Consider the following 15,125-nt stretch of genomic DNA (forward strand, 5'->3'; position numbering starts at 1 on the left):
GTTAAAAGAACTGAATGGTTCTAGACAATCTGTGAAGATAAATAACACAGGAAGAGCAAAGTCACAAACATTTTTGTTTTGTAATACATAAAATGTGCAAAACTTGATTGATACTATGCACTTAAGGGGTACAAAATCACCAAGGACATTTTAGAATGACTTTTTCTGCTTAAGAGGGCTTGAGAGCTAACAAAGAAAATTCACTAGTACCTCACAGATTTCCAAGAGAACTCATGATACAATATCTATTATTATCATTATCATAACTCTGATAAGTCCACAGTCCAGGTTAAGTTAAATGACTTGCCAAATAAAAAATAAATAAATAGTGGAACCTAAATCTGCCAAAAGCCAACTCCAATATACCATGAAAATTCCTACCATAGGATCCCCAATAACACTGAATAGTGATAGCATAGCAAAATGCTTGTTTTAATCTCCTAAAGCAATGGTTCAGTTTCTACAGTGTAACAAATTGATAAATATTTTAGCAGAGTATGCATTAACTTTCTAGTCCAGAGACAGATTTACAAGCAGATTCTTTTTCCTTGGAATAACTGTGACTGTACACAAAGTTAGACAATGTAAGTGCAGAAAACCACAAGTTTTAATGTCACCTTCCAGCTCCTAAGATCTATCTTTTTCTTTTTCTTTTTTTTTTAAGATTTTATTTATTTGACAGAGAGACAGAGAGAGAGGGAACACAAGCAGGGGGAGTGGGAGAGGGAGAAGCAGGCCTCCCGCTGAGGGGAGAGCCCAATGTGGGGCTTGATCCCAGGACGATGGGATCATGACCTGAGCCGAAGGCAGAAGCTTAACGACTGAGCCACCCAGGCGCCCCAAGCTCCTAAGATCTAGTAGGGAAGAATGGGGAGGGATCACTACCATGGAAGGAAATTGGGAACTACTGTCACTTGTCTTTTTGCAGGAAAGTACAAGAAAGATGGTAGAAAAGAATGTAGCGTTCCTCTGGAATCTTATGTGTCCTAACAGGTTAGATTTTTTTTCTTTCCCAGCAGGAGAGGAACAATGCACTCATCAACAGGTGTCAGCCACACAGTATTAGCACACGGACTGGGTAAGGGTCCCACTGACATTAGATCCTCTCTAGGTACAGGGCCAGTTGGCTAGAATGTTGACACCTATCAAGGGTTGCCAGGCATTCAACAGTGCAGCTGCCAAGACATGAGTAATTCAACCATCCTCTAAGTATGCACAACTAACTATGAAGAGCTAACCTATCAGTATGCATAGCCAATTCATCTTAAAGATGGGGTCATAAGTTGGGGCACCTGGGTGGCTCAGTTGTTAAGTGCCTTCGGCTCAGGTCGTGATCCCAGGGTCCTGGGATCGAGCCCTGCATCAGGCTCCCTGCTCAGCAGGGAGCCTGCTTCTCCCTCTCCCACTCCCCCTGCTTGTGTTCCTGCTCTCGTTGTCTCTCTCTCTGTCAAATAAATAAGTAAAATCTTTAAAAAAATGGGGTCATAAGCAAATTGTATCGGTACATATTATATTCAAGTCCAATAAGCTTACCCAATTAAAGGACAGTCCCATTAGCCAGGTCATAGTGCTATTTAATTGAGGGTCCTGGTCCCCAAAAGAGTTTTGTTTCAGAGAGCTAATTCATGTATTAAGTATACATACATACACACCCAGCCTTAGGTTCTGCACTAAAGGGGTGTCTCAGCTACTGAATAGTTACTACTTTTCTCTAACTCCTACCTTCCTTACTCTCTCAGCTTCATCATTCCCTAGGTACTTGCTTTCTTATTTGAATGCTTCATCTCTAGAAGCATATTATTATTTTCACAACTCCAGATACCAAAATTATAGCAGACTATTTCTAATTTCAATTGTCTTTTAAAAAAATTCATGCTCATGCTATTAATTGCCTTAGTTTTTTCAAAAGAAAACCTCCTTGCACACAACCTATTTTACACAAGTCTCTCATTTCTGAGGGAGCTCCTCTAAAACACTCACAACACACAGATACAGGACCCCTGAGAGCCAGCAGGTTGAGACTAGATGAGGTAAGTTAACTCATTGCCCCTCTAATTACACCTAAGCCAACTGTTGCTTCCACATGTGATACTACACAAGGAACATCATAGTAGGGAAAATGGAAGTGGTTACTCATATTTTGCTGGTGAAGCAGTTTTTCTAGACTTAACGAAATGGCCTTAAATCTACAGAAAAGATAATCTCAAGGCTGATCAAATTATTTCCTATATAGAGCCACTATAGGAAGTTAAGCGAGAGAAAGAAACTTTCCTAAGTTGTCTGCTCTCAAACCTCAAAAGTAAATAGCTAATAAGTGCCTTAGGTTTCAGCTTCTTATTTTTTTAGTATAAACAAAATGTAATTTATTCAAACTTTTTAAAATTATTTTTTTTCATTTTAATTCCAGTTTAATTAACAGTGATATATTAGCTTCAGGTGTACAATATCATGATTCAACACTTCCATACAACACCCGGTGCTCATCACAGCAAGTGCCCTCCTTCATCCCCATCCCCTATTTAAGCCATCCCCCCAGCACCTTCCCTCTGCTAACCATCAATTTGTTCTCTATAGTTAAGAGTCTGTTTCTTGCTTTGCCTCTCTCTATTTTCCCCTATGATCATTCTTTTGGTTTCTTAAATTCCACATATGAGTGAAATCATATGGTATTTGTCTTTCTCTGATTGACTTATTTCACTTAGCATTAAACCTTCTAGATCCATTCATGTTGTTGCAAATGGCAAGGTTTCATTCTTTTTTATGGTCGAGTAATATTCCATTATATATATACTCACGTCTGCTTTACCTATTCATCTATTGATGGACACTTGGATTGCTTCCATATCTTGGCTATAGTAAATAATGCTGCAATAAACACAGGGGTGCATGTATCTTTTCACATTAGTGTTTTGTATTCTCTGAGTAAATACCCAGTAGTGGGATTATTAGATCATATAGTAATTCTATTTTTAATATTTTTGAGGAACGTCCATACTGTCTTCCACACTGGCTGCACCAGTTTGCATTCCCACCAACAGTGCACAGGGGTTTCTTTTTCTCCACATCCTCGCCAACACTTGTTCTTTCTTGTCTTTTTTATTTTAGTCATTCTAACTGGTGTAAGGTAATATCTTACTGTGGTTTTGATTTGCATGGCCCTGATGATGAGTGATGTTGAACATCTTTTCATGTGTCTGTTGACCATTAGGATGTCTTCTTTAGAGAAATTCATGTTCATGTCTTCTGCCCATTTTTTCATTGGATTATGTTTTTTGGGTGTTGAGTTGTATATGTTCTTTATAGATTTGGGATATTAACCCTTTATCGAATATGTCACTTGCAAATATCTTCCCCTATTTAGTGGGTTGTCTTCTTGTTTTGTTGATTGTTTCCTTTGCTGTGCAGACGCTTTTTATTTTGATGTAGTCCCAAAAGTTTATTTTTGCTTTTATTTCCTTTGCCACAGGAGACATAGCTACAAAAATGTTGCTATGGCCAACATCAGAGAAATTACTGCCTGTGCTCTGTTCTAGGACTTTTATGGTTTCAGGTCTCACATTTAGGTCTTTAATCCCTTTTGAGTTTATGTTTTGTGTAAGGTGTAAGATGGTGGTCCAGTTTCATTCTTTTGCATGTTGCTATCAGTTTTTCCAGCTGTTGAAGAGACTGTCTTTTTCCCTTTGTGTATTCTTGCCTCCTTTGTCGAAGATTAACTGACCATGTAATTGTGGATTTATTTCTGGGCTCTCTATTCGGTTTTATTGATCTGTATGTCTGTTTTTGTGCCCAAACCATGCTGTTCTGGTGATTTTAGCTTTGTAGCATATCTTGAGATCTAGGATTGTGATACCTCCAGTTTTGTTCTTCTTTTTCAAGATTGTTTTGGCTATTTGGCATCTTTTGTGGTTCCATACAAATTTTAGAATTGTTTGCTCTAGGTCTGCGAAAGATGCTGTTGGTATTTTGATAGGGGTTGCATTGAATCTGTAGATTGCTTTGGGTAGTATAGATATGTTAACAATATTTGTTCTTCTAATTAGTTCCTTATTTTAAAAAATCCTTTCATGGTCTATTTTATTTTCATACATTATCTTTTTACTTTTCTACATCTTGTTACTTGATCTCTTACAAAATATTTTTCTGTTTTTTTCTATCAGTTGGTAACAACGATTAATTAAAATAGGACAAAGAGGTAACTGAATGCTTATGTATGTCTGTATTCATACAAATGTACATATTCAGATAACATGCATGTCTGTATAAAAATAGAAATCTATGTACAGTGATCATATAGTCTTGAATAAATAATAAGAGATTTTGAAGAAGAATTTTTATTATACCTATTCCTACACTGATCTAACATTTTATATTTCTCAAATATTTCTAAATTTCTTAAAATGTTATCCATTGCAAAAGTGAGGTAGGGCAGATGTTAAACTTAATTGAAAAAGGCACAGTCAGAGACATGATCAAACTCAAAGTCCTAAAGTTAATGACAAAAATAAAATAGCTATTTTATTATAGTATTTATTATATTATATTATATTATATTATATCATATCATATTATATTATATTATTTATTATAAAGAGAGTTCCTCTTTGTACATAGACCTCCTTGTACAAATATATAATATTGAATAAAGAAACACACCTGTAGTCATAAATTACTAGAGGCCACATTGCCCTTACAGACAGGGCTGACCAAAAGGTAAACTGGCAAATAGGAAAAAAAGGTTCAATTGTTCTTTGGGGATCTTCCCAGGTCTGGTCACATCCCCAGATCTTTCATTAACCCATTCCCTTTCTATTTTCTAACCTACAATGGAAAGCTCCCATGCCCACAGCCACTACCTTTGTTCCTTGGTCTGAAGACTTTGTCCTATGATAGCCTTCTCCTTGTCTCCATCAGGGCAGCCCCAAGCCCCCAGGCAGGGACTCTGCCCTGCTCTCAAGCTCCCAAGCCTGAGGCGCTATGCATCAACCTGAAAAAAGCAGCTCACATTTGCTGACAGACCATGGATCCATCTTTCTTTCCCAGGTAACACTGTGTGGTTTTGGGTGAGGGTTCATCTGGAGATAATGCCTCTGCTTTTCAAAGTCCCAAAGGTGAATTTTCAGGCAATACAATAAGGCAGCACCAAGGCAGCCCAGTAGGACATTGGGCTTCCACAGACCACTGCCTTCCCTCTGCATGCATCACCAACAGCAATCACATAGATCTCAGAGCACAGAAGGGGGGAAAGAGACAGACTTCATGTGTTACTTTATTGGCACAGAAATCCTTTCCATATTAATAAGTGTTTTTCAATATACAAATATAGAAATTAAATGGGAGGCTAGTAGAGGCCAATTGTTATAAAAATATGGTTGGCGTGAGCATGGAAACATTTACCTCATGAAGTGAGTAACTCACTGAGGGCTTTTTATATGCCTGACTTATTTACCTGATCCCAGAAGAGCAGATACACGAAGTTCCTAGTTTTAGACAACATCAATCAATGTAAATACTCAAATCTCAAGAGATGGGTTAGTCTGAAAATCTAAAAGGTATTAGCACATATTTTACCCGTGTTGATTGATCCCAAAGCTACTAAATTTAATATATATTTTCACCGGTATCAACTGATTGATCACCATTTTTTTAAGAACAGGCATACCGGAGAATATCACAAGTGATGCTGTTAGCCTACAGGACAAACAGATCCTACTGCACAAAGTTTCTGAGGCACCTTTCTCTGAAACACAAAGGAGGCCAAGGTCAGCCTTGGACTAATCATGGCTGCTCATATATCCTTTATAAAAAAATATTTTGTGCTTTGTCCTAGCTTTGGATCTTTTTAAAAAATTTTTTTATTAACATATAATGTATTATTTGTTTCAGAGGTACAGGTCTGTGATTCATCAGTCTTACATAATTCATAGCACTCACCATAGCACATACGCGCCCCAATGTCCATCACCCAGCCACCCCAACCCTTCCACCCTAGCTTTGGTATCTTAACAGCTCTAAAGGTTTAAAGTGGTCTGAGTTCTACTCAGGAAACATAGAAGTTCAGAAATGAAGTGAAGAAAGACACTGTACATCTACCCACAGAGTGATAGGTCATCGGCTCTTTTTCAAGTTCACCAGATATTCTAATCAATTAATTCAAATCACTGGAAACCAGTATGCCTATTGCAGTGTTATCTTGCCATTTACTCTTTTTTAAAACACAACTACACTGGCATATAGATTCAAGAAGATCTGACTTCATGGCAGTCACTGATTGGATATAGAACCTTGAAAATGTCATTTAGCCTCTACAACTCTTAGTTTATTTGCATGTAAAATGAACCTAATAGGGGCGCCTGGGTGGCTCAGTCGTTAAGCGTCTGCCTTCGGCTCAGGTCATGATCCCAGGGTCCTGGGATCGAGCCCCGCATCGGGCTCCCTGCACCGCGGGAAGCCTGCTTCTCCCTCTCCCACTCCCCCTGCCTGTGTTCCTGCTCTCATTGTCTCTCTCTGTCAAATAAATAAATAAAATCTTTAAAAAAAAATGAACCTAATAATAAAACTTACTTTATAGAAAGAGGATTAAATAGGTATACTTATTACAGTGTCTGGACAAATACAAATGTTAATAATTATTACTGAATAGTTCAATTATCCTAACCCTGCTCAGTTTCTCCATAGGGGTGGGTATTCCATCTTCCTTGGTGGTAGGCACTATAATCCTTCTCCTAGATTATTTGCAAAAGTGAACATTAACAGGTAAGCTCATATTATCCATGGATTTAAACTAGAATATTCTTCCTTCCTTTTTACCCAGCCCACGTTTTTGCTTGCATATTATGTTCCAAAATTCTGTCCTTTGGGGTTGAATTTTTCCATGCATGATCTCAGCCAAAAGGTGATTTCTTTTTTATAATGTTGAATCAAATTTACTCTGTCTACTTTTGAATTAGAAGCAGATGAAAGTAACTTATTTTATTTTTCTGCCTGAAAGAAACACAGGGCTGTTTTTGTGCCCAGATAATTCACTAATAGCTGAAAGTATCCAAATATCTCATCTTCACTCAGGAAGTCTCCTGGCTAATTATGAAAATATTAATTAAGTTAGGGGCAATTGAAAAAAGTTACTTTTGAACCTGCTCAATGTGAACTAGTATTAAGTTACTACTGTATTTGTGTGGAGTCAGGTTTCAAAAACATCTGGGAAAAGATTCCCATCAAATATAACTATGGCTTTATGATCTTCTTTCTCTAGGGAAAGAGATAGGTATTCTACTGTCAGCACACTTGATCTTTGGAAATTACTCAGAAGTTAAGTTTGTCCAAAACCATTTAAATATATGCCAAAACTCTTTCATAATGTATGGGTTCTGTGTTCTGGAGATTGTCCATTTGCCCCTCCAGACCCACTGTCCAATATTCCCACCCTGCTCTGTACCCAGGGAGGCTGACCATTCTGGACAGCATCCATGGATTCATTTGCCCTAAGGCTTTTTAGCTGGTTTTGGCCAAAGTGCAGCATAAGTACAAGCTTAGATGGTGAGAAGAGCATGAATTTGGGGATGTATCCCCTGCTCCATTTATGCTAGGTTGCTGGAGGCTGGCTGCAACCCTCTACCAAAGGCTCTTGTCCTAATCCTATTTTCAGGCAGTTACTCTATGTGGTCCTGGATCATCATGCCCTCACCTCACTCCTTTGCCCCTTTTAGGCCTTGGGGTTGGAATAATTTCCTGATATTAATAGCTTGGCACACCCCTTATTGGTTTCCTTAAACCTCACTCATGCTGTTAATTTCATCTCTATATTCAACTTTTAAAATTATCCATTTTTACTGTGCCATAGCATACTTAGTGTTAAAAGCTTTTAAGCTCATTCTGATTCTATTCCCTCTGCCTAGCACACCATTCCCTGCCTTACCTACCTGGAGAATACCCATTCATCTTATGAGACATGACATCAAAGACAGCTGTTCTGTGAAGACTTTTCCTCTAGTCCTCCAGACAGTGAGGCATGCCCTTATCTGGGCTAAAGTTTTGAGCCAGCTAGCCTGGGTTCAAACCCTTGGCTCCACCATTTACTGGTATGACATGATACTCTTCTGAGCCTCAAATTTCTCATTTGTAAAAAAGGGACAATAATACAGACTTCTTCATAGGATTATTGTGAGAGTTAAGTTAGTTAATACTTTTTAATGTTCTCAAACGCTACCTAGAACATTTGAATCAATAAACATTATTATTGCAACCATTGTTATTATTACTCTTAATCGATGTCATTAGACTGTCAATGCTACTCATCTCAGTCTCCCTGGCCCTGGCTTAGCATTAGTGGGTTTTCAGTTAAGTGTTAACTGAATCTTGGAAACAATGGATCTTGTAATGAATATTCTCTTCTCTGGGCAGCTGCACATTTCCAGGGAGGGAGACACTGAAGGCTGTGTGTGGTGTAAAATTCCATTTCAACATTTTATGGACTTGTACTTCAAGAGAATTAAAGAATTTGGGCACTGGAATTATATACATTTTGGATTCTCTGAGAAATGCTTGCTTTCAGGTTAAAAAGTTACAACAAACTAAATGACATTGAAAAAAAATACTTCCAGGATTTCTAGTATATGATACTGTGCTTTAGAAATGCACACAGAGTTGAAGAGAATCCAGGATACACAACACTTCAAAGTAACCAACATAGGGGAGAATTTGAGAAAATGCCTAAGACTGCTGGTTCTCCAGAAGCCAACTTTTCAGGAAAATGACTGGTAACATACCCATTGTCTGAAATCAGAAAATGTGAGAGTCACATCTACTCCTTAGAGGTTACTGCTGGTCACAAGCTGGTCTGCAACAGATAAAACCCATTCATAGGAAACTGATTTGCTGGACAATGCGACAAATTGATTACTGAAGTGAAAATTAAATGTTCATGTAAGTGAACTATGCCTGTAAGTTGGAACCAAGTGAGATTCTCAAATCTACACTAGATACTGTATTCCATTTCTGGAATATTTAAATCCCCACACAGATTTTCTGAGGCCCTTTGTTTCATGTCTAGACATATCCACCACAATAGTCCTGATTGTCCAGAAATCGAGTCCAGCCCTTCCTATGAAAGGAAAATTTTATATTAAGAAGAGAAAGAATGAATAGAAGTTAATTACAGACTGTTTCCTCCCATTCACGAGGTGATTCTCTAGGAACTTTATATGCATTATTACATTCATTAATTATAATCACATTAACAATAATCTTATGAGGTTCCTTATTATAACTTTCATTACACAAATGAAGAAACTGAGGCCCAGGGATAAGTAATTTGCTCTGGGCCACACAACTAATAAGCTGTACTTTCTTTTTGTCACCATTTATATCATTTTTATCTGATCCAAAGTTTCCAACCACAAGCAACACCTCTTATGCTACCCGCAAGGAGCATTTGGAAATGTGTGAAGCATTTCTGCTTTACATACATTTGCCTGAGTGTTTCTGGTTTTTAGTGTGTGGCCAGGGGAGCCACACATCTTGCAAAGCATGGGACAGATCTGCGCAGAAAAAATTCATCTTCCCCAAGCGCTTACACATACCCTTTAGAAAAGTATAGTGATTCAACTCTAGAGGTGGATGATTTCTGTCTAGCAAATAAACTATTAATTAAGAAATAGTTCATTTGTCTGAGTTTATTTTAATCAAATATATCTATCCCCATTCTTAAGAATATCTGAACCCAGACACAATGATTGAATATAATTCCATCTCAAAGTGCAGATATTTGACCAACTAGACAGGCTACGCTTACTGGTCTCAGATCAAACTCCAATTTTCATTGAATTGTTTTTGAACAACTGAAAACAAAATCTTTATAAAGTAGTCACTGCTAGAATTATTCCAATGAGTCCTGGTAATATGTTTTTAACTCCGTTACCAAAACCATCACATTTTAATACAAATGATTGGTAAATGACTTTGTGTATAAACTACAATTTGAGGTTTCAGCAAATACAGCAGAACTTTCACATCACAAAATGCTACCTTCCAAAATCATCACTCTGAAGTTGACACACGCATTCCAATAATGTGTCCTTATTATTTCAAATACATTTGCCACTCCTCTCTGCAAATGTTTCCAGAACCTAGGTACGTTCCTTTCAATACCTTCAAATGTACCCTCGGTGAGGAGTTGTCTAGAGTCAGCTCTTAGTCCATAACATTCGATTTGATTGAATTAGACAAAAACATATATTGGTCACATCTTGTGACAGGATAGAAATGACAAGGCAGAAAAAAATCTGCAAAAAGATGGATGATCCTTCTGGATAACGATTTTCTTTGCTAAAATTTAGGTGTGACTATATTTCTCAAACTGACAGCCCTGTGTGCCTCAAAAAACTGAAACTGAGGACCTCTTCTAAAGTGGAGCTCCCAAAATGTGCCTAACCTCATTAGAACGGATACACAGAATAATGTTCATTTAAACATCTGCCTTCTGTTACATCTCTTTAGAAATCAATTTTATTATGTTATAGTCACACTTTCTATCTGTTCATACAATATGCCTCATAGCCTTATTGTGGGGTACACATTTTATTCCCTGAATAAATGGCCCTGAAGAACAAAGTGGTCCCCTCACTCTGAGATCAAATGAAATGATGTGAACATTGGCAGAGGCATCAAGAATTTGACAGACTAGAGAGGCAGAGCCATTGGATTGGGCATTGCCGGGGACTCCAACCTAGAATAGGAAACATATAGGGACAGATGACTTATCTTCTTCACCAACCTGCCACAATACTTGTATAAGCTTAGACTACCACACAGTGAGGGGAAAATACCTCTTAAATGTAGCAAATGAGCCAGATAAAAGGACCAGTGAACAAGCATGGAACAAGAAGGCAAGAAGCCTATATTTTGGGCTACTCTGTAAATTCCCAGTTGTGCAGCTTTGGGCAAATCCTTGGATGTTTCTGAACCCAAGCATCCTCAGCTGTAAAATAAAGACATTCAGCTTATTAATATCCGTCATTCTTTTCACTTACATGTTGTATTGTTTTAAAGAATCAGAAGGAAAATGATCTCATATAAAAGATACAAAAGCTAACAAATTCAGGAGCCTGACTGAAAGAAGCTATATTAGAGATGCCTTCCAGCTTGGGTCTAGATTCACAACAGAGAATCATTCATGACATCATAACCCTTCCTTACAGATGGGGCCACTCCCTCTTCTTCTCATAAAGCATCTTATCCTCACTTCACTGTTCACCTTCCAATCAAATTTTATCATTCATTACAACCTGGGTCAGAACTATTCCAAAATCAACTTAGTTACACATTTCCTTCGAAGTTTCTACTTAAGAGGAGTCCTTGACTTACAGGAATAAGTCCCAGGATTCCCCAAACATTAAACCAGGCAGCCCTTCCCTTTGCTTAACGTGGAGGTCCCACACCATGATTTTAAGCCCTTTCCCTTTTGTACCCTGACTCAGTTTGAATAGAAATACATCAATGTTTCAGTCATCCTCTCAGAGTTTATGATTCATGCTATAGATAAGATGTCCTTGGGAGGAAACCAGAGGTCATTCTTGCTGTCAAACAAAATCTTGGTCAATATTGAAATGAGAACTAATTTGATTTAATCTAAGTTGACAGGGGTAAAAAGAGCTCAGTACTGGAATAAATTCACCAATGATATCAGAATCAGGAAACCACAAGAACAAAAATACCTCCACAGTCTGAGGGTAGTTGTAAAGCATTTGGTAACTACATAGAGCACCATAAATGAAGTAACAGAAATAAGAATTCTATGTGGTTGTTTTCTATTTATGACTGAATAGAGTACCATTTCTTTAAATGTTACATTTTATAATCAATTACTGTTCTGGTGAAAGACACTTTTCTGTTCTGGGATTAACAAAAGTGCACTTAAAGGATCTAACAATAAAAAAAAACAACAAATTATCGCATCAGTTTATAAATAATTCTATAGAGTTTATTTTATGTCGTCCTTTTCTAGAACAAAGGCAACATCCCTGCACTCCATCGTGGGTGGTTTATTATATTGTTGGCTTGGTTCCCATACTGTAAGGAAATGCTATTTAATGATAATTGACATTGTTATGGCAAATGTTTTGATTAGTATCATAATCAAGATCTTGGTTACACAATTATCATTATTATTCCTGTTTCATCTTGATAACAAGATGGGTCACTTAGTGATCTCAGAGACCTGTTGATTTAACTATTGATTGCCTGGTGGCAAAATCAGAATTGGACAGTGTGTGTTAGAACTTGGGCAACATGGTGGTAGAGGGACCAACTTATCCCAGTTAGCCTGCAAATTTTACAGTTTTAACACTGAAAGTTTCACATCTTAGGAAATCTGTTAGGCTCAGGCAAACTGGGTCAGCAGCTCACCCTATGTGATGGAGCTGGGACTAGGGTCTAGGATTCAGAATAGCTGGATCTGATCTGATCCTGTTGCTCTCTATCTGATGGCATCTATCTGCCCTACCTTCAGTTTCCCATCTTTATAATTTAGTTTGTCTTTAAAAACATATTTTTATAGTAAAACACTGGTCTTTTAAAAACTAGAAGGTTATATAAAAACAATAGATCCTTTCATTTTCCTCTTACAAGCCAGCAGCCCGAACAGATGTGCCAATCTTCCTGAGAGCCGTGGACTGTCATAGCTTCTGTTTAACGTCATTAGATCCTATGCTTCACTGAGGTGATGCTTGGGGTGAAGTTTTGGTTTCACAGTTGTTGAGCTTACTTAATGCCCACAGAAAAGTTATTTTCTCTATTTAAATCTGAGCAGTTTGTGGATTAAGGGGAAGAACTGAACTAAGTTCCATCTCTGCCATGTAGCAGTGTGGCTTGGGATGAATCATCTAAGTTTCTTAGCTTCCATGTCCTCATTTGAAAAACAGACAATAATTTCTGCGAAATACATCTCAGAGGGTTGTTTTGATCATAAAATAGTGTATGTAAAAATGTAAAAAAACATACAGTGATATATAAATATGATGCAAAACATATATTATTATTTATTATAATACTATATATAAAATCACAGATATCTATTCGAGGATGCATACTAGGAATGTGTCCTTCAACCAAAATACCATGACATTCAAATCCAAGAAAGTTCTAAGGAGGAATTATGAACTTATAGAAACAAAGAATGATAAAGCTGGAAAGAATCTTAAACACTATCTGGTCCAATTCCTGACATATAGATACGAGACTCTGATGCCCTGAAATGCAAAGTGAATTCAATCCATTTCCAGCTAATTAGAGGAGAAGCCACACTTGAATTCCATAGTCTCTTGATTCTGATTCAAATCTCTTTTACTACACCTCTTGTTTCCCCTCCTAAGGCCTTAAAAGTTGATGTCTTTGATTTTGTACCTGTGGCTATTTATTTTACACATTCTTATTTCATTCCCCCAGAAATATTAATACCTCTCAGCCTAAGCATCCATCAAGTTAGTTTTGAAATAATTTATATACAAACAGATTGGATGTAAATCTTTAATTATTTGGTCAATAAGCAGTCCCTAATATAGAAAGGGTCAATTGGAAGGCTAGGATGGTCAACATCTAGCCAGCTTTTCCATGTCCATATCCATGACTTACTGCACTTTTTCAGGTAAGACTATGGGGTGGGTGGGGGGGTTGAGGGGGACTTGGGAAATGAGAAGTAGATAGGGGTGAAGCTGGACGCATAAGCATACAAAACAAAGCAGACTATCTACTGTGTACTGTAGAAATCTCCCTCACCTGACCTGTCGTAGAGGATGGAAAAGTACTCCAGGGAGACTGCCTGGAGTCAGCAGAAAGTTATGCTGAGGAGCTGTAGGGGAAAAGGAATACCAGAGCTCTGGGGGACACCTCAAGGGCAGAGTCCTCAGCAGACTGGAGCTAAATCAGCAGAGGAAGGGATTTCCATATGCGAGTGTATAGTCACATCCCCCTAGAAAGCCTATAAAATACAGACACTGAGACTTACCGTGGATAGTAGGAGCGAGGGGTTTCTCCATGAATCTGCATTTGAACAAGCGAGTCATGGCTATGAGGTCCATGTCCTACATTTCAGGAACCACACTCTGTGGCAGCCTTTCAGTGGTTCCTTCACCCCGGCACAGCCAACCTCCCACCATGCCTCAATAACACCTTTCACAAAGCCAAGACTCTAGACATGTTTTCTTTGGATCCCCAAAGGGGAAAGGACAACCGGATGCTTCTCTGCAGACTGGATGAAGCCCGACCCCGGATCTCTATTTGGATGATCAGAAGCCCGGCAGTCATCACATAAATGCTTGCAGTGCACCAGGCACTGGGCTAAGGGCTGGACACACAATCTATCAGGGGAGCCCTATGATAACACTGTAAGAGGAGAGCAACAGCATTACCTTCATTTTATTTCACAGGAATCCTGGTTTTTAAAAGGTAAAGCAATTTGCCCAAGGTTACACATCTATGAAGCAATGGAAATATGAGTCAAACCCCGCTCTCTTTGACTGCAAACTCCATGTTCTTAATGCCCGTACTTATTGCTTTTCACCTGCTCTTCTTTAGATAAGCCTTCCTCTCCCTTTTAAACTCAAGTGTCTGTTCAATACTGCAGGTTTCATGGATTCCTGTCTCTCAGGAGCAATTTCTCCCCCAACTGTGTTGCCATCCATAACATTTTACATAACTCAATTGTGTTTGCATTATACTCACCAGTTTATACTCTGGTCTTTCCAGCTCAATTGAGAGCTCCCGGGAGACAGGAGGTACATTTTATTCTACTTTGCATCTCCTTGCCTAGCCACCAGTATCAACACCATAAGTAATGGCTGAGTTGAGCATTTAGATAATGCTATCTTTTAAGGCAAAGTTTCTGTGAGTTGTTATTGTTGTTTTCAATGCAGAGCTGGCTTTGAAGTTTAGAAAGCTACAATCTGAAAGTGATGGGAATGAAGACGGGATAATGATTAGAGGCATCCTTCCCCCCTATCCCATGAGAGCAAATTTAGAGGAACGTTCTTAAAGTTTGAAAGGAAGTTCTTAACTGCAAATGAAGTAACATGTGGAATTTATTATGCCAATTATTTATATGAGCTGAAAGTAAAAATAGGAGCAGGAAGGGCTTA

The sequence above is a fragment of the Zalophus californianus genome, chromosome 7 (assembly GCF_009762305.2).
Source record: "Zalophus californianus isolate mZalCal1 chromosome 7, mZalCal1.pri.v2, whole genome shotgun sequence".
Lineage (NCBI taxonomy): Eukaryota > Metazoa > Chordata > Mammalia > Carnivora > Otariidae > Zalophus > Zalophus californianus.